The following is a 22,085-nucleotide window of genomic DNA, read 5'->3' as shown; positions in this document are numbered from 1 at the left end:
TATTTCAGAACCTGAAGATATTACAGAACTGAAAATTTGTATATGGGACCTCCTTTAATAATAAAGAAACAAGTATTTTTTAGTTTTTGGAAAATCCAATTAATGGCGGTTAAACGGGAGTGACAAATTGGGGTGATTTTTTTGAAAGGCTATATCTACAGAATATCTTGGAAACGTAAAATGTTACAGACGTAAAAAGTGGGTGTTTGGAATCTCCTGTAAATGTAAAGAAACATAGGTGATTTGTTTTTGGAAACTCCACTTAAGGGGAACTCAAAAGGGGTGAAATTTTAAAATGAGAATTTTTACAGTATATCTAAAAAAACTTAACATGTTACAGAAGTGAAAAATGGTATGTTTTACCTCTATTAAACGAATCGTGTAATTTTAGTTTTCGGAAATACCACTTGGGAGGTGGGGGGTGGGTAAAAGTGACTGAAAATGGTGTTGAATTCTTTTAATTAGGCTACTGATATCTCAAAAATGAAGATGTTACAGACGTGAAATTTGATATTTGCAATCTGCTTTAAAAGTAAAGAAACACGTATTCTCGGAGAATCCAATGAAGTGGGGGGGGGTGAAAGAATTGAAAATTTAATTGACTTAATTGTATGAGAATGCATACATATAATAAAAACTAAAGTTGTTATAGACGTGAAAATTCGTATTTAGATCTCCTTTAAAAACAAAGAAAAACGCGTTTTGGTGGGGAAACCATCTTGGAGGGTGGGAGTGTAAAGGAGTTGAACTCCTTTCATGGGGACACATAAATCAAAAACTGAAGAAGTTAGAGTCGTGATAATTGGTATTTAGAAGATCTTTTACCATTAAAGAAACAAGTATTTTTTGCGGGAAAATTCACTTGGGGGGGGGGGGGAAGAGTAGTGTGCAATGAAGTGAAAAAAGTAAATTATTTTTATGGGAATACTTATATCTCGAAACTGAAGGCAATAGACGTGAACATTGGTGTTTGGAATCTCCTTTAAACATAAAGAAACAAGCCTTCTTTTATTTTTTTTGGGGGGGGGGCGGGGGTGGCGGTAAATAAACTTAACGGCGGTGGGGTGTAGAAGGAGGTGAGACCAATTGATTTTACTGTTCTTAATGTACTTTAAGTATCCTCCGTTGCTCAGGCGGCAGCGCGCCGGCCTCTCACAGCTGGGTTCCGTGGTTCAAATCCCGGTCACTTCATGTGACATTCGTGCTGGAAAAACCGGAGGCGGGACAGGTTTTACTCCGGATACTCCGGTTTTCCCTGTCATCAGCCCTTCCAGCAACGCATTATAGTAATAATAATAATAACAATATTAATAATGTTCCGGACCATCGTCAAATGTGCGGACCAAGCTGGAAACGGCTCCTGGACGGGTAATGACTAAGAATGCAGTCCGGTCGCGGGTTCAGTGCCGCCAAAGCACCCAATATGACACCACGCCGGATCTCCTGAAGGATTTTATATTATAGGAAAAGATGGCTAAGATTTACGGACCCAACTGACCGGGAGGAATACTGAGCCTAGACCGGGAAGTACGAAATCGATTGCTGGAAAGGAAGATTGAAAAATGGGGGGAAACGTGCCGTAATCTAATAGAAAACGAGTCAGATCGGGAATTTCAGCGGATTATATATCTAAAACAATAAGCATTCAATTATAAATTTCAGTATAATACCGTAGCGAAGCACGGGTATCTTGCTAGTTTATTACATATAGTACATATCGAACAGATGTTAAGTACAGAATAAAAATTGCCAGCCGAACACCATTATTATTATTATTATTATTATTATTATTATTATTATTATTATTATTATTATTATATTATACCAAGCGAATGGCTGCGTGGTTTGGGTCATGTAGCTGTCAGATTGCATCCGGGATATAGTGGGTTCGAACTTCAGTGTCGGCAGCCCTGAAGATGGTTTCCACTGGTTTCCAATTTTTCACGAGGAAAATGCTGGGGCTGTACCTTATTTAAGATCACGGGCACTTCCTTCTCGCTCCTAACTCTTCCATATCCTATTGTCGCCATAAAACGTATCGGTGTCGGTGCGACATAAAATAATTGGTTTATTATTATTATTATTATTATTATTATTATTATTATTATTATTATTATTATTATTATTATTATTATTATTATACAAATGGGGATAGGTAAGGGACTGTCTTGAAGAAAGTCTGGCTTAAGGTGAAATGAAAGGCATGTTGGGTAATGAACTCGGTACAAATTTGTTTTGTAGGTGACCGATGGTAAGAAATGAACAACACCGTAGTGCGTAAGATTATTGTTATTATTTAGTGTCAGAGCGTTGATAAATTCAAATACACATAAATACAAATAAACATAAATGCATATAATACTTACTCTAAATATAGGGCACTTCATTGAAATAATTCGTGTGGTCACACTGAGAGTGAGCAAGATGGGTGGTCGTCCAGAGACACGGATGGATAATAATACAGTCCGATTATGTGTGACCTTTACCACTCAGTATTATTCCATACCAGTCAGCACGTGCTCATATTAGGCCTTCCAAAACCAAACCAAACCCCATGGCGCAACAGCCCCGAAGGACCGTGGCTTACCAAGCGACCGCTGCTCAGCCCACCGGCCTGCAGATTACGAGGTGTCGTGTGGTCAGCACGCCGGATCCTGTCGGCCGTTATTCTTGGCTTTCTAGACCGAGGCCGCCATCTCACCGTCAGATAGCTCCTCAATTTAATCACGTAGGCTGAGTGGACCTCGAACCAGCCCTCAGATGCAGGTAAAAATGCCTGACCTGGCCGGGAATATAATATATAGACCTTCGCTGGAGGAAAATGAAAGCGAACACCAAGAAAGAGTTGTGCTAGATAAAATAATTTCGGGAGGCGTGGTTGTACACCTGAAAGATGACGTGTATTGAAATTTGCGCGCTAGTCGAAGAAGATTGGTACTATATAGTAGCGCCATTAAGATCCTTAAAAAGCGCATTTGCTTTAAATATGCTTTGTGCATTTCGTGAGAGTTAGTCATCGTCCAGTGTTGACGTTGTGAGGTAGGTGTGAGTCAACCGTGCCTATAAGGAGACGAAGAAGTTAGTATCAGCAGCTTACTGAGTTCGAACGAGGTCGTCTGACAGGGCTACGAGAAGGTGGAAGTTCCTTCCGCGATATTTGCAAGACTAGGCATCGGTGTTGGCAACAATAGTCCTTGGAAGGCAATGTCTCAAGAAGACTGGGGTCCGGACACACACAAGCCACTACGGGGAGGAAAGACAACCGTATTCGCCGCATTTCTGTAGTGGATCATACTAAATCTGCAGCAACCATTTGAGCCTCATTTGGCACCAGAGTGACACAGCGAACTGTAACAAATCGATTACTTGAGGGACTGTTCCGAGCCATACGTCCCGTAGCGTTCATGCCACTACATTAACTCCGAATCACTGCCATTTTTAACTTCACTGTTGTCAAGCTAGAGCTCATTCTAGGTTGGAGTGGAGATCCATTGTGTTCTCAAATGAGGGTCGGTTTTGTCTTAGTGCCAGTGATGGCCGAAGTTTGATAAGGAGGTCAGGTGAGCGCTTGAAACCAAGCTGTCTGTGGCGTCGATACACTGGACCTACACAAGGAGTTATGTTGCGAGAAACGATTTCCTTGACAGCAGGAGCACTCTTGACGTTATCCCAAGGACCTTGACAGTACATTTGTACGTCAAACTCATGAGTGAACCGGTTGTGCTGCCATTCATTCGCAGAATTCAAGGGGGTGTTTTCCTACCGGATTACGCTCGTCCTCATACTCCCGCTGTCACCTAAAGTGCTCTAGAGAGCGTTGACCAAGTTTCCTTGACCTGGGAGATCACCAGACATTGAGCACGTATGTAACATTATGGGACGACAAATCCAGCATCATTCAGTACCAGCATTAACCGTTGCTAATTTGAAGGACAATGTGCAACAGGCGTGGAACTCCATGCCACAACATCACATACGGCACCTGTACGACACCATGCATGGACGTTTGTATGCTTGCGTTTTAGATCGAGGTGTCTACTGCGCTATACCACCATGTCACATGTCTTTTCTTCAACCTGTGACCTGGAAACTTTAATCAAGTAAATATTTTACCTAGGAAATTGCTTAGCCGAAATTGTCTTCCTCTAAAGTAATGTATTCTTTGTGGTTGGATTTCATTTTCCGCCAGTTTACAATAAGTCGTATAATTTCACGCGGTTATAATTTTGAAGTTACCGAGCGAGTGGCTGCGTGGTTGGGTTACGTAGCTGCATGCATTCGGAAGATAGTGGGTTCGGTTTTTTGCTATGGGCTTAACGTCGCACTGACACAGATAGGTTTTATGGCGACGATGGTATAGGAAAGTCATAGGAGTTGGAAGAAAGCGGCCGTGGCCTTAATTAAGGTACAGCCCCAGCATTTGCCTCGTGTGAAAATGTGAAACCACGGAAAACCATCTTCAGGACTGCCGACAGGTGGAATCGAACCCACTATCTCCCGGATGCAAGCTCACAGCCGCGCGCCCCTAACCGCACGGCCAATTCACCCGGTAAATAACTCCACTCTTGGTATCCCTGAAGATGGTTTTCTGTGTGGTACGAACGTCTTGAGATCAGTGAGAGCTTTCTAGTGGTACACCATACGAGGAGTCGCGATTTATCTTTAGACCGTCAACTTTTCCGAAGCAATTCCAAATTCAAATTTTAGGGCTTTCCACTGTCATGTTATCCTTTTGCGATTCGGAACATTCTATTATACGAATATAAGGCGTCAAATATGCTATGTTTAAAAATATAAATTTCGGATTAGTCGCATGCCTCAAATACGACACCCTTTCAAAATGCTCTCTCCACTCCGTGTATTATTGAGGCCATGGCCGTGCTACCTATGTGAAGCCTATTGACTATCATATTTTATGTAATGTCCCAGAATTCCTATCGGATCGGATTGGATCAGATCGGAGTCCAGACGTGAATTTGAACCCATCATTTCGTTACTCTGAGGTTCAAATATACACTGACTGACAGAGCAAATGCAACACCAAGAAGGAGTGGTCAGAACTTTATGCCAATTGCAGGGTAGACTGACGTCACTGAGGTATGCTCATGATGTGAAATGCGCCGCTGTGCTGCGCACGTAGCGAACGATAAATGGGACACGGCGTTGGCGAATGACCCACTTCGTACCGTGATTTCTCAGCCGACAGTCATTGTAGAACGTGTTGTCGTGTGCCACAGGACACGTGCATAGCTAAGAATGCCAGGCCGCCGTCAACGGAGGCATTTCCAGCAGACAGACGACTTTACGAGGGGTATGGTGATCGGGCTGAGAAGGGCAGGTTGGTCGCTTCGTCAAATCGCAGCCGATACCCATAGGGATGTGTCCACGGTGCAGCGCCTGTGGCGAAGGTGTTTGGCGCAGGGACATGTGGCACGTGCGAGGGGTCCAGGCGCAGCCCGAGTGACGTCAGCACGCGAGGATCGGCGCATCCGCCGCCAAGCGGTGGCAGCCCCGCACGCCACGTCAACCGCCATTCTTCAGCATGTGCAAGACACCCTGGCTGTTCCAATATCGACCAGAACAATTTCCCGTCGATTGGTTGAAGGAGGCCTGCACTCCCGGCGTCCGCTCACCCGCTCAGAAGACTACCATTGACTCCACAGCATAGACGTGCACGCCTGGCATGGTGCCGGGCTAGAGCGACTTGGATGAGGGAATGGTGGAACGTCGTGTTCTCCGATGAGTCACGCTTCTGTTCTGTCAGTGATAGTCACCGCAGACGAGTGTGGCGTCGGCGTGGAGAAAGGTCAAATCCGGCAGTAACTGTGGAGCGCCCTACCGCTAGACAACGCGGCATCATGGTTTGGGGCGCTATTGCGTATGATTCCACGTCACCTCTAGTGCGTATTCAAGACACGTTAAATGCCCACCGCTACGTGCAGCATGTGCTGCGGCCGGTGGCACTCCCGTACCTTCAGGGGCTGACCAATGCTCTGTTTCAGCAGGATAATACCCGCCCACACACTGCTCGCATCTCTCAACAGGCTCTACGAGGTGTACAGATGCTTCCGTGGCCAGCGTACTCTCCGGATCTCTCACCAATCGAACACGTGTGGGATCTCATTGGACGCCGTTTGCAAACTCTTCCCCAGCCTCGTACGGACGACCAACTGTGGCAAATGGTTGACAGAGAATGGAGAACCATCCCTCAGGACACCATCCGCACTCTTATTGACTCTGTACCTCGACGTGTTTCTGCGTGCATCGCCGCTCGCGGTGGTCCTACATCCTACTGAGTCGATGCCGTGCGCATTGTGTAACCTGCATATCGGTTTGAAATAAACATCAATTATTCGTCCGTGCCGTCTCTGTTTCTTCCCCAACTTTCATCCCTTTCGAACCACTCCTTCTTGGTGTTGCATTTGCTCTGTCAGTCAGTGTATGTAGCCTGAACTTACAGACGTCGTCACGTCGAATTAATGTAAACCCCAGCATCCTATTTAAATGTAGAGGTTGGTAACTAACTCATTGCCTCTACCTATGTAAACGTTGGCATTCTTTTTAAGGCACTTAACTTATCTGAGGGACTTCCAGTAGATGAGACAACTAAGTGGAGGGAATGCCAGAGAGGATAGAGAGATATATAGGTAGATAGATGTATAGATATTGTATTTAACCTGTCAAATTTAGGCACAAGTGTCCCAGTCTTAAACAATCAGTACTGTTAATACACAAGTAAGATGAAATATGAACCTGATTCTTATCCTACTATACTATCATAGGCCTATACATAAAATATCTAATATATCTTACTACTTAATATACAAAATTAAAGGGCACACTGCCTGCTAAATACGAGTACAACAATGAAATAATGCATATGTACAAATTAACAGAAAAATTAACAGTAATATTATTTTTAACTCTTTTTTTTTTTTTTTTGCTATTTGTTTTACATCGCACCGACACAGATAGGTCTTATGGCGACGATGGGCTAGAAAGGGCTTAGGAATGGAAAGGAAGCGGCCGTGCTCTTAGTTAAGGTACATCCCCAGCATTTGCCTGGTGTGAAAAGGGAAACCACGGAAAACCATCTTCAGGGCTGCCGACAGTGGGGTTCGAACCCACTATCTCCCGGATGCAAGCTCACAGCTGCGCGCCCCTAACCGCACGGCCAACTCGCCCGGTAGTAATATCATTAAGGATAGTAATAATAATCTTGATAAATGTACTATACTTCTTCATTTAATGTTAAAAACCTGAGATAAGGATTATTTAATTGTGAAACCACAGCTCAGTACTACTGTTACAATTATTTTTTTAAAACAGCGACATTAATGATAACAAGAAGAAGACGAAGTATAAAAAAAACGAATAAGGAGAAGAAGAAAATAAGGAGGAGGGAGAGAAGAAGAATAAACGATGACCTTCTGTCGTTGTACAAGTTTACTCCATGATCGTTATTTTACTTCTTTCTGGGCAGCATATTCCTTATCCTGTCGGGATCCAAGGTATAAAATGCTGTTACACACATGTGAACTTCAGCCAGATTTACGCCCAGATGCCCATCCTGACTCCGACCCTACGTTGGAGGATTATTCAACTATTACGTGTTTCTCTGGTCCATATCATGGCAAACAAAACCCAATTCTCGGGGAGTAATCGAACCAAGGTCGTTCTTTATAACAAAATTAAAGGTCTTATTTATCACTAATTTCTGTTACGGTTTTCGGAGACACTGAGTTTCCAGAATTTTTTTCCTCCAGGAATTATTTTAGGTATCAGTAATATTATTCGTTTTACTTCCCACCAACTGCTTTTATCCTGAAACGCCGACTTGCTGAAATTTTGTCCCATGGAATTAAATCTACCGACACGAGGCTGGCATATTTGAGAAATATCAAATACCACTGGACTGAGCCGGTATCGAACACATCATCTTTGTCTCAGCGCTCTTCCGTCTGAGCTACTTAGATGGGGTATTTTGATACTTTCGTCATTTAGTCAAGGAGCCGAACGGACGTTACATATTTCATGTTCCACTAAAAATAAAAATTACCAGCACCATCTAGGGCTAGGCACTGCAAGATTTCGATAAGGGACTCGTATTTACCTATGCCGTTCCAAAAATGTTGAACCCTTGGGGTAGTGAGTGAGAGAATTACTGTAGTTTCACGAAAAAGGAGATGTGACACGAGAGACCAAGTGGACCATTAACGCCTGTAACTTCGAGTGAGAAATACGTTATTACATTAGGAACACTAATGCTTGTGAGAGTGCGGGAGGTACGGTCGAAGCGGAAGAGGAAGTGATAGTGATAACAGTCCGTATTTAAACGTTACTGAAATTATAGTGAGCTTAAGGGTCTCCAAATATGATTATTTTGTTCTAAAATATGGACTTTTCGTGCTTGTAAATCTGCTGATATTGTTCAATCTTCCTCTTATTATCATTTTATCGCTTTTACCGTGTGGTGCGGCAGGTGTGGACTGGATCGCAAATGCAGATTTTGCCCTGTTTTACGGCCGGATGCACTTCCTGACGCCAACCGTATGAGGGATATAATCACTATTGCGTGTTTCTGTGGTTATTGTTGGTGTAGTATTTTATCTTAATATAAGGAGGAAAGTGTTGTGACAAACACAAACACCCAGTCCCCGAGCCAGAAGAATTGAACAGACATGATTAAAATCCCCGACCCAGCCGGGAATCGAACCCGGAACCCGCTGAACCAAAACCCTCAATGCTGGCCATTCAGCCAGTGAGTCGGACTGATATTGTTCAATCTCTTATATTGAAATTCACCTACAAACTGTGGTGATACTCAGTCGTCCTAGGCTACATAGGTCAAACATCCATTCAGATACGTCATACAGCCGTCTTAATCGTCGATCCCCTTGTGTAGAGATTATCATTACAATCGTTGAAGTGTATTGGGATTCATTACATCTCACACAAAGCTTTCACTGCAACTTAATAGGAAAGGGCTGTAATATCATTTGAATATCATTCACAAAAATGTTTAAGGTAGAAGTGAACAATATTCTGTTGGCGCCGATTTCAGTAATAACTTATACATTGCTCCCCGATCTGTGTACTTCCTTTCAGTTCTTCTAATCGGTCTTAATATTGTGTCAGGGGCGTGGTTGGTAATCTAACTGGGTGGGAAACTCTTTTTATCTTCTGTTTTACGGCCTACCGACACAGATAGGTCTTATGATGATGATGATGATGATGATGATGATGATGATGATGACAACGATGTAATAAGAAGGAAGCGACCATAGCCTTAATTAAGGCACAGCTCTATGTGAAAACGGGGAACCACGAAAAAACATTTTTAGGGTTGCCGACAATGGAGTTCAAACCCAGCATCTTCGTAATGCAAGCTCACAGCTATATCATCCAAACCACGCAGCCAGTTCACTCTGTAGGGATCTACCGAAACAGATACCGCTTTCATGCAGGTGTATCAAGAAACCAAATAATGTTTTTGGTTGAAAGTTAATATGATTGTTTCAAATACTAATTTCTAAAAAACCTCATTCTATGACGGATAGTAGGCCTATACGAAAATGCACCCGTACAAACAAGTCATAACCTCTAAGATTTGACGTTATTCGCTTGGTCATACTGAGATTACTGTAGTTGTTGCTAGAAATATAATTCAAATCCTTGCTTTAAGCGTCCCTTCACCGGGCGAGTTGGCCGTGCGCTTAGAGGCGCGCAGCTGTGAGCCTGCATCCAGGAGATAGTGGGTTCAAACCCCACTGTCGGCAGCCCTGAAGATGATTTTCCTTGGTTTCACATTTACACACCAGCAAATGCTGGGGCTTTACCTTAATTAAGGCCACGCCCGCTTCCTTTCCATTCCTAGGCCTTTCCTATCCCATCGTCACCGTAAGACATATCTGTATCGGTGCGACGTAAAACAATTTCTTTAATAAAATGTCCATTGATCACTTGAAGATGATTTCCTGGATTATAACTTCTTTGGCTTTGCGTTGCACCGGCACAGATAAGTCTTATCGCGACGATGGGATGGGAAGGAACCGGACCTAACTTACTTGACTTATTTCTTTTAATTCCCAGGACTAAATTTATCCAGCTGTTTCTGTCTGCTGCAAATGCCTTCACCTCCCTCTCTGTCTTGTTAAACCCAGCTATCTCCCTGTCTATGGTTGTCTTCCAGGTAATCCTCGGTCTGCCTTGCCTGAGACTACCTTATGGATTCCAGCTCAATGCCTGCCGTGTTGTAGTCTTCTCAGGGTGTGCCCAGTTCATCTCCACTTTCTTCTCACTATCTGCTGAATGGGACTTTCACTTATGGTCTCCCAAAGGTCTTTGTTTGAGAAGGTTTGCCCACCATATTCTCATAATATACCTCAAATAATGATTTATAAATGTCTGTCACCTTTTAATAATGCCTTTGGGCACATTCCAGGTTTCACTTCTATTCAGTAACACCGATTTAACATTTGAGTTGAATATCCTTAGCTTCATTTTTATGTGAATGTTAGGGGATCTCCATACTGACCTTAACTGCGGAAAAGCTATCTTGGCTTTATTTATGCGACTCACCACCTCTCAAAAAGCACCTCCATCCTGGCTTACCATGCTTCCTTCTTTATCTGTTTACCCTCCAGGGCTGGTTTTTCGCTCGGACTCAACGAGGGATTCCACCTCTACCGCCTCAAGGGCAGTATCCTGGAGTTTCAGACATTGTGTCGGGGATACAACTGAGGAGAATGACCAATACCTCGCCCCGGCGGCCTCACCTGCTATGCTGAACAGGGGCCTTGTGGGTGGTTGGATCGGTTGGAAGGGATAGACAAGGAAGAGGGAAGGAAGCGGCCGTGGGCTTAGGTACCATCCCAGCATTTCCCTGGAGAAGAAGTGGGAAACCACGGAAAACCACTTCCAGGATGGCTGAGGTGGGAATTGAACCCACCTCTACTCAGTTGACATCCCGAGGCTGAGTGGACCCCGTTCCAGCCCTCGTACCACTTTTCAAATTTCGTAGCGAAGCCGGGAATCGAACCCGGGCCTCCGTGGGTGGCAGCTAATCACACTAACCACTACACCACAGAGGCGGATTACCATGCTTCCTAAGCAACAAAAATCCTCTTTCTATATACATTCCATGTAGAGTCAAACTAGATTTTTTTACGATGTTTTATGGGCATTCCCTTAGTCTTTGTTATTTATCTTTAAGGCTACTTGTTTAGCTTCTATTTTAAGACGTTCAGTTTGATTCCCATGTCTTGAAATCATTCTGCAAGGAGACAGAGATCATCCGCATAATCCAGTGCTTCCAATCGGTTATTTAATTATCACTGAATGCCACGTTTTCTATTCGTTGCCTCTCTCGAAATACAATCCAGTGTCATTATAGACAAGATTGGCGACCGTAGACATGCTTGTCTTACCCTAGTTTTGACAGCAAGGGGTTCAGACAGCTTCCCGTTATGCTCTACTTGACAAGTATATCCATCATACATTGCCTGTGTAAGGGATTCGAGAAGGAAGTGGTCGTGGCCTTAATTAAGGTACAGCCCAAGCATTTGCCTGGTATGAAAATGGGAAACCACGGAAAACCATCTTCAGGGCAGCCGAGAGCTGTGTAATGATTTAGATGTGCTGGTGGAAACTTAATTCCTACTTGACATTCGGAAGAACGTATCTTCCATTGTAACCTCTGTCAGGAATTTACAATATAACGGAATCAATTGAGCTCCATAAATATTATTGAAGCTTTGTCTGATCCGAAGAGAAAATAAATTTGTGTAGTGAGCTGATATTTTGTTCACAGAACCCTAAGTTGTTATTACTCCATACACATTTCCTGGGTGTAGCTGCGGATACTTCCCAACACAGAAAATGAGAGAACTCTAACATGAAAAAGATTCAGCGTCAAACTCTATGTACCTTATGTACCTTTCGTGATATTTTTTGTCTTATTCTTTAATATACATCTGTTCCATAATTATTTTGCCATTAAACATACATTGTTCGATTATGCTAGGAAAGTGACAAATTAGCAAGCAGCGTATCAAGGCACTTTGTGTCAATGTTAGCATTTATTCTAAAATCTTCCAACTTTACTCCTTTACTGACAAATCGTATATGAGAAATTTATGTGATTACGTGCTTCTTTCTTTCGGCCTTGCATGTGTTCAAGGCCTTAACAAATTTTTCAGTCGATCACATTTAGTGCCAGGAGATGTATAATTGAGAACAAAAACTCTCGCCCACAGAAGATGCCGATTTAGTTTCGGGGTCCACCCTCTCCAGTCCCAAGCTACATTTCCCTTCTGCGTGCTTCTAGTGACATGAATGCCAGCCTACCTACCTGCTCACAGAAGTTGAGTGGAGGACAACACGGACCCCTCCTTCTACAAGTTAGTTTTTTTACAATTTGTTTTACGTCGCACCGACACAGATAGGTGTTATGGTGACGATCGGATAGCAAAGGCCTAGGAGTGGGAAGGAAGCGGCTGGGGCTTTAATTAAGGTACAAACACAACATTTTTCTGGTGTGAAAATGGGTAACCACGGAGAACCATCTTCATGGCTGCCGACAGTGCGGCTCGAACCCACCATCTCCTGGATACAAGCTCACAGCTTCGCGCCCCTAACCGCACAACCAACTCGCCCGGTACATGTTAGAGTCTCGCAGAGGCTAAGTTGACGGAAATTTTGCCTCGCAAGAATATTTTTGGGCGGGGGAGGATGGTAGCAATACAGTTATTGGTTTTTCGCCCTACTATATTTTTGGTTTGCGGAGAAGCTGAGGTGCCAACATTTTGTCTCGCATGAATTCTTTGACGTGCTGGTAAATCTAGCGGACACGAAACTGGCGTATTTGAGTATCATCAAATACCACCGGACTGAGCTGGGATCGAATCCACAATCTTGGGCTTAATATCTCAGTGCTCTACCGTCTCCGCTAGCCAATTTCTCTTCACTTGCTCTAGTCATAGCAACTTTCATCAAGGGAAACTATTTCTGACTCACTTTACACAGAATTTAACACCGTTCATTGGTTTGTAGGCTATTTACAGTATTACTCCGGGTTTTTCAAACCAAGCAGTAAAGGCTGGCTAAAATCACGTATTATGTAAATACAGAAATCTGACGGTTAGCACTCGAAGCCACCGTCACTCTGAACCGAAATCCGCTACGCTAATCATTCAACTATGGAGGCAGACAGGTGATATCCCAGACTAAGCATCCTCTATCTATAATACGTAATTAATAACTTTCACACGTACGTATCTACGATAAATTATTTCTGCGTTATGATATATCATTCTGTAACCATCACCAAATGAGAAACGCAGCCATTAATTCCGTAAATTTTAACTTGCTCCCTTCTATGAGGTTGAATGACACGATAATGCTATTCTTGCTTACACTCTCCATTTATCACGACGGATACATTTTCTCAGCGTTAATATTTGACGGTCAAAGTATCGTGCTTAGTAGATTAGGAGCTAAATATAACTCAACTTTTAGCGCAGTTCTCCAGCAACCAGTGAACAAAAATAGACGGCTGAGGTTTCATACTGAAACCTGTCTGGTATTCATGAAAAATTTAATATTATCCCTCCATGCAATAAGTGGCTTACGAATGCATTGTGAAATGGTTGGTCGTCATTTATATTCTGACGTACGTTCTGTCCCCTAGGTATCGACAAGGTATTCCAGAGGACAGAAAGAAACTATCGATTAATGTGAGTAATGAAATGGCGTATGGACTTTAGTGCCGCGAGTGTCCGAGGACAATTTCGGCTCACCGAATGCATGTCTTTAGATATGACACCCGTAGGCGACCTACGCGTCGTGATGAGGATGAAATAATGATGAAGACAACACATACACCCAGCCGTGCCAGCGGAATTGACCAATTGTTGTTAAAATTCTCGACCCTGCCGGGAATCGAACCCGGAACCTCTGTAACCAAAGGCCAGCATGCTAACCATTTAGCCACGGAGCCGGACATTAGTATGAGTAATGCGGGTGAGCGAAAAATTGCTAAGGACGGTTATCTACAGTTAATTACAGAAAACAATTCAAAATCTATTCAAGTGTCAATTATTCATCTAGTTCCTGACGCTTGCTCGTAATATCACCCGTTCTTAATCGTTGACAAATTTACGCAACAAAAACAATATATCCGCCTCTGTGGTGTAGTGGTTAGTGTGATTAGCTGCCACCTCCGGAGGCCCAGTTTCTGTTCCCGGCTCTGCCATGAAATTTGAAAATTGGTATGAGGGCTGGAATGGGTCCACTCAGCGTTGGGAGGTCAACTGAGTAGTTGGAGGGGGGCAGGGGGAGTTCTATTCCCACCTCAGCCATCCACAAAGTGGGTTCCCAATTCTCCTACAAGCAAATGCTGGAATGGTACCTAGCTTAAAGCCACGGACGCGTCCTTCCCTCTTCCTTGCCTATCCTTTTCAATCTTCCCATTCCCCCACAAGGCCCCTGTTCAGCATAGCAGGTGAGGCCACCTGGGTGAGGTACTGGCCGTCCTTCCCATTTGTATCCCCCAACCTAAAGTCTCACACTCCTGGACCACTGTCTTTGAGGCGGTAGAGGTGGGATCCCTCGGTGAGTGCGAGGGAAAATTCAATCCTGGAGGGTAAACCGTTTAAGAAAGAAAGAAAGGAAGAAAGAAAGAAAGAAAGTAAACAATATTGTACATATACAGGCCTACGAATGATTATAAGTGTTTTAATAGAACCTAAGAATGTTCTTGTAGAACGAAAAATTTAATTCTGTTATTAATGTGTTCTTTTACAGGTATATCATAGTGTTATACATTTTGTTTTCGTATTTTTTATTGCTAGTGGAATCATTACAACAAACAGATTAGGAAGGATATTAGATGTGATAGCTACGTAGCAATGAAATGATTGACCTAGGATAGGGTGGTATAGACCAAACCAGACCAACCAAGTATCAACTTAATGTTCATGTCATCTCCTCAGATGCCCGTTATCAATATACGTGGGTATTTACGTAAGTCATTGAGAGGTGAAATGCGTGATGACCTAGGTGAGTCATGGAGAGTTTGCCTGGTTCGCTCAGAGAGAATGGCACTATGAATCTGGAGAGCCGAACGCTCTGTACTGATAGGTTAGTATGTAGATTAATTGGCAGATTAGTGTGGGACAAAGTAAGGTGATATGGATTGGAGAACAGCAGTATATCAGACCAGTCCGCGTAAGAACTACTTACTTAAAAAATGATGGAATCACCAATAGCGAAAATACAAATTTCTCCTCACATTAGTCCAGTGTGTGAGGAGTTGCATAAATTGTGGAAATCATATATTTACATTATTATTTGCTCGCACAAGGCAATTAAATTTCGATCTCCACCCAAGATCTCTTCAACACGTACTATGTGTACATAACACGGCCTAATAGGTTGAAAGTCGATTTCGATTACATTGCGTTCGTGAAAATTCAACAATCGTTGACTTGGCACACAACGGGCGACTTGCACACACTCTACATTACGTAGGAAGTAGTGCCAGACCTGTAGCTTAGATCCTCTCCAACAGAACAAACACGACCTAGGCCACCATAGCTCAATGGTAGAGCAACCGACGCGAAATCCGATTCTACTGGTGACCGGTTGGCTATTTTTGTTCTCTACTTAACAGCTCCTCGACACGTACTATATGTACGTAATACGACTAATACGACCTAATAGGTTGAAAGTGCATTTCGAGAAGAAAGGCGAACTAGACAGTAAAGATCTACAGAATACGGTTAAACATTGGGGTGGATCCACCATGATATAGGGATGTATATCGGAGGCTATTGTAGGAAAACTTCCACTTAATACCTGGAACAATGGATGAGGTGGTGAATTTGGACATTTTAAAGCAGCATCTGAATTCCAGTGTTGAAAAATTAGGGATTGCAGGTGAGTACTACTTCCGAAATATACATCATGGGTCGTTATGCACTGGCTATTTTGCAATACAACTCATGTGCTGCAAACACCCCTCAGTCGGCAGATTTAAACCCCGTAGACCATTTATGGACGGAACAAATGCAGAGACTGCAGCAAAGTAAGGAAATCTGGAAGGAAATATTTCTTGAAGAGTGACAGGTCCAGGAATCATGGCAAAACTAGTCCAGTTCATGCCGAATACGCTTCAAGCTACAATTGCTGCCAAAGGAAATTCGACAGGATACTGAAAAGAGTTATTCGTTGTATGACTTAAATGCGTGTGAAATACAAGTGGACGATTACTTTTCCTACACTACTTGTCGGAACAGACAGCTGCAGAAGTCACTATTTTTCGGCATATTTTGTTTTTATTTGATTGTTGTAATGGTTCATGTTTGTGGGTTACTGTAGTCACGTCCTAGTTCGTGAACCATGGGCAACGGCTGAGTGGCCTAGTAAGTGGTCCTGAGAGTCGGGATACCAGTTGCTATGGAATGGGAGTGGGCATCTCGGACATACTCTGAGTCGTGGCCCTCCTTGTGCTCAGGCGGCTAGGACTATACAATTCACCGGTGGTCCATAACCCGTTAGAGGAGAGATCCTCACTTGGACTATGTGCAAGTAGGGCAGCATCCTGCTTCATGAATTTGCCGAGCTCAGAACACTTTAAGCAAGCCTCGGACCTATGGGAGTAATGGAGTCCCACTCCCATTTGACAGGCGAGGGACTCTTTGGAAACAACTTGGCGAACGAAATGGAATTCGATGGGGAGCTATCAATATTAATGGGGCTTATGGAAGAAAGAAGGTAGAACTGGCTGAGTCACCAAAGAGGATGCATCTGGATGTGCTAGGAGTAAGTGATATTCGGGTAAGGGGAAATAATGAGGAAGAGATAGGAGATTATAAAGTGTACTTGACTGGTGTTAGGAAGGGAAGGGCAGAGTCTGGGGTAGGGCTCTTTATCAGGAATACCATTGCACGCAAAATAGTTTCTGTTAGGCACGTAAATGAGCGAATGATGTGGGTAGCTTTGTCAGTGGGAGGAATTAGGACAAGAACTGTGTCTGTGTATTCACCATGTGAGGGTGCAGATGAGGATGAAGTTGACAAGTTTTATGAAGCATTGAGTGACATCATGGTCAGGGTCAACAGCAAGGATAGAATAGTGCTAATGGGCGATTTCAATGCGAGAGTTGGGAATAGAACTGAAGGATACAAAAGGGTGATTGGTAAATGTGGGGAAGATATGGAAGCTAATGGGAATGGGAAGCGTTTGCTGGATTTCTGTGCTAGTATGGGTTTAGCTGTTACGAATACATTCTTCAAGCATAAGGCTATTCACCGCTACACATGGGAGGCTAGGGGTACCCGATCCATAATAGACTATATTTCAACAGACTTAGAATTCAGGAAATCTGTTAGGAATGTACGAGTTTTTAGCGGATTTTTCGATGATACAGACCACTATCTGATCTGTAGTGAACTAAGTATCTCTAGGCCTAGGGTAGAGAAAGTGAAATCTGTCCGCAAACGAATAAGGGTAGAAAATCTCCAGGACGAGGAAATTAGACAGAAGTACGTGGATATGATTAGTGAGAAGTTTCGAACAGTAGACAGTAAACAGGTTCAGGATATAGAAAGTGAATGGGTGGCATACAGGGATGCTGTAGTAGAAACAGCAAGGGAATGCCTAGGAACAACTGTGCGTAAGACGGGAAAAGGCGAACATCTTGGTGGAATTATGAAGTGAGAGCAGCCTGTAAACGTAAAAGAAGGCTTATCAGAAATGGCTCCAAAAAAGGGCCAAGGCAGACAGGGATTTGTACGTAAATGAAAGAAACAGGGCGAAACAAATAGTTGTTGAATCCAAAAAAAAGTCATGGGGAGATTTTGGTAATAACCTGGAAAGGCTAGGTCAAGCAGCAGGGAAACCTTTCTGGACAGTCATAAAGAATCTTAGGAAGGGAGGGAAAAGGAAATGAACAGTGTTTTGAGTAATTCAGGCGAACTCATAATAGATCCCAAGGAATCACTGGAGAGGTGGAGGGAATATTTTGAACACCTTCTCAATGTAAAAGGAAATCATCATGGTGGTGTTGCAAACAGCCACGCTCATGGGAAGGAGGAAAATGATGTTGGTGAAATTATGCTTGAGGAAGTGGAAAGGATAGTAAATAAACTCCATTGTCATAAAGCAGCAGGAATAGATGAAATTAGACCTGAAATGGTGAAGTATAGTGGGAAGGCAGGGATGAAATGGCTTCAAAGAGTAGTAAAATTAGCGTGGAGTGTTGGTAAGGTACCTTCAGACTGGACAAAAGCAGTAACTGCACCTATCTATAAGCAAGGGAACAGGAAGGATTGCAACAACTATCGAGGTATCTCATTGATTAGTATACCAGGCAAAGTATTCACTGGCATCTTGGAAGGGAGGGTGCGATCAGTCGTTGAGAGGAAGTTGGATGAAAACCAGTGTGGTTTTAGATCACAGAGAGGCAGTCAGGATCAGATTTTCAGTGTGCGCCACGTAATTGAAAAATGCTACGAGAGGAATAGGCAGTTGTGTTTATGTTTCGTAGATCTAGAGAAAGAAAATGACAGGGTACCGAGGGAAAAGATGTTCGCCATACTGGGGGACTATGGAATTATAGATTATTAAAATCAATCAAAGGCATTTATGTTGACAATTGGACTTCAGTGAGAATTGATGGTAGAATGAGTTCTTGGTTCAGGGTACTTACAGGAGTTAGACAAGGCTGTAATCTTTCACCATTGCTGTTCGTAATTTACATGGATCATCTGCTGAAAGGTATAAAATGGCAGGGAGGGATTCAGTTAGGTGGAAATGTAGTAAGCAGTTTGGCCTATGCTGACGACTTGGTCTTAATGGCAGACTATGCCGAGGGCCTGCAGTCTAATATCTTGGAACTTGACAATAGGTGCAATGAGTATGGTATGAAAATTAGCCTCTCGAAGACTAAATTGATGTCAGTAGGTAAGAAATTCAACAGAATTGAATGTCAGATTGGTGATACAAAGCTAGAACAGGTCGATAATTTCAAGTATTTAGGTTGTGTGTTCTCCCAGGATGGTAATATAGTAAGTGAGATTGAATCAAGGTGTAGTAAAGCTAATTCAGTGAGCTCGCAGTTGCGATCAGCAGTATTGTGTAAGAAGGAAGTCAGCTCCCAGACGAAACTCTCTTTACATCGGTCTGTTTTCAGACCAACTTTGCTTTACGGGAGCGAAAGTTGGGTGGACTCAGGATATCTTATTCATAAGTTAGAAGTAACAGACATGAAAGTAGCAAGAATTTTTTTGGTACAAACAGGTGGGAACAATGGCAGGAGGGTACTCGGAATGAGAAGATAAAGGCTAATTTAGGAATGAACTCGATGGATGAAGCTGTACGCATAAACCGGCTTCGGTGGTGGGGTCATGTGAGGCGAATGGAGGAGGATAGGTTACCTAGGAGAATAATGGACTCTGTTATGGAGGGTAAGAGAAGTAGAGGGAGACCAAGACGACGATGGTTAGACTCTGTTTCTAACAATTTAAAGATAAGAGGTATAGAACTAAATGAGGCCACAACACTAGTTGCAAATCGAGGATTGTGGCGACGTTTAGTAAATTCACAGAGGCTTGCAGACTGAACGCTGAAAGGCATAACAGTCTTTAATGATAATGTATGTATTTATGTTGATTGTTGTATATCAACATATTCACATTTTCAAACAAAACCTGTCTCTCCTAGGTACCTTTCGGCTACACCAGTCATTTACAGTCACACCCGTGAACCTACAGACAATTTCGCGACTATCTGTACTTCCTCTTAGGAGAATGATGGCCAGCAAAAAGCGCGACCGCAAAGATATGCAAAGCTATGCTGCTCAAAACAGCGTCTAACGAGGACAAGTTGATAAAATGAATACCTCTTGCTGGCGATAACTCATTTATGCTAGTTCTTTATAAAATTCAGTGGCTATGTGTCTCTTGGTGGTCAAAGACTCGTTTCGACATTTTTCGATATCCTCCCAGAGAATGAGCATACGTTCTTACAGAAAAAAAAAAACACTGTAGGTACGGGCAGTACAATGTACCCACGGTATCCCCTGCCTATCGTAAGTGGAGACTAAAAGTGGACTCAGGTGGTCTGAACAATAGAGCGTGGGTCGGAGACCAGGGAGCCCTTAGCTGAGTCGTGGCATTGCTTCCACTTACTTGTGCCGGGCTCCTCACGTTGATGTATCCTATCCGACTTCCCTTGGTCAACTTTTATTCTTTTCGACCCTGACGATAATACGTTGCGAATCCTAGGGAGTCTTTCATGTACACGCCCTTCATGGATCTTGTCTTCCTTTGGCCGACATCTTCATTTTTTGAAGTGTCGGATCCCTTTCATATTTTTTCTGGAATTAGTGTTATATAGAGGCTGGTTGCCTAGTTGTAATTCCTCCTAAACAACCATCACCACCACCACCACCACCACTCTTATAGATAAATCAGGTTTTTACACTCCCGGCTTGGAGCCTCTTGTATCTTTCGTAATTATGCCCTCAAACCATTTTGGATATATACTCATTCATTACCAACCCTCCTAGGTCCATACTATTCAGCAAAACACAAGAATACGTCTCATCGCATTACCGTGAGTTCGAAGTTTCTTACTCAGTGGGAATATCTTAATCTATGTTCAGAAGTATCCCATTGTTCACAGTCACCTAGAAGAAGCATTCTCTCATTTGCGACGCAAGTCTATTCCAAGAATTAGAACGAACATTTCAAGTAATTATCTGAGAAAATTAAGTTGTCCTTCATCTCACTCTGGAAATCGTTAATAGAAATTACTCAACTAGAGAACTTAGTAAATTGTGTCTTTGTCGCTTTGAGGAAACTTACCATGAGAGCTTTGTCCAGTTAATTCGCTTGCAAATAAGGTCGTTACCGAGCACAAGATACCAAAGTTACAATAATCCTGTATTTCTCGACTGAGAAATGCAACTACATCCTTTCCAGCCAATGCAGTGAATAGTGGGGGTGGAGGTGTTTATTTGTTAAAATGAAGTACAATTGGACAACCATCGTCTATTAACACTAATCAGAAGTAAAAGAAGAGGTCCGACACTTGAAAAAATGAAAGTATAAATAAAAGGAAAAGGGAAGAGCCATGAATGGCGTGGAAATGAAAGACTCCCTAGGTCTCGTGGTATGAAGAGAACAAGAGTTGGACCAAGAGAGGTCAGACGGAGAAGACTAAAATGAGGAGCCTCACAAAAGTAAGAGCAAGCAATGCCAGACCCGTAATAATAATAATAATAATAATAATAATAATAATAATAATAATAATAATAATAATAATAATAATAATAATAATAATAATAAAGGAAGCGTGGTTTTCGCCTGACTTTGTCATTGGTTTCCCATCAAGGCGGCCTTGACTCAAATTCCTGCAAATGTATGCAAGATTGTAGAAATAAAAAGTCACGTCCCAGCATTTCGGATTCCAAGTAAAAGTAGACCTCATTAGCACGATCACAAAACTGAAAAATTAAAAGGCTTTTAACAATATCTATGATAATGACCCGCTTCTGTGGTCTAGTGGTTAGTGTGATTAGCTGCCACCCCCGCAGGCCCGGGTTCGATTCTCGGATCTGCCACGAAATTTGAAAAGTGGTACGAGGGCTGGAACGGGGTCCACTCAGCTCGTGAGGTCCAGTGAGTAGAGATGGGTTAGATTCCCGACCTCAGCTTTCCTGGAAGTGGTTTTCCGTGGTTTCCGACTTCTCCTCCAGGCAAATGCCGGGATGGTACCCAACTTAATGCCACGACCGCTTCCTTCCCTCTTCCTTGTCTATCCCTTCCAATCTTCCCACCCCCTACGAAGTACCCTGTTCAGCATAGCATGTGAGGCCGCCTGGGCGAGGCACTTGTCATCCTCCCCAGTTGTATCCCCGGACCCAATGTCACACACACCAGGACACTGCCCTTGAGGCATTTTACTCTTTTCGATAGAACAGATAATAAGAGAGTTTATCGCCAACCATTGGTTTCATGAGTCTTCATCACAGTGCCACTGCCGGTTTGAGATGAACAACCGTATGTAACCGCGAAGTA

The sequence above is a fragment of the Anabrus simplex genome, chromosome 1, assembly GCF_040414725.1.
Source record: "Anabrus simplex isolate iqAnaSimp1 chromosome 1, ASM4041472v1, whole genome shotgun sequence".
Taxonomy (NCBI): domain Eukaryota; kingdom Metazoa; phylum Arthropoda; class Insecta; order Orthoptera; family Tettigoniidae; genus Anabrus; species Anabrus simplex.
The sequence above is the reverse complement of the archived record's forward strand: the minus strand, read 5'-3'. Positions refer to the sequence as shown.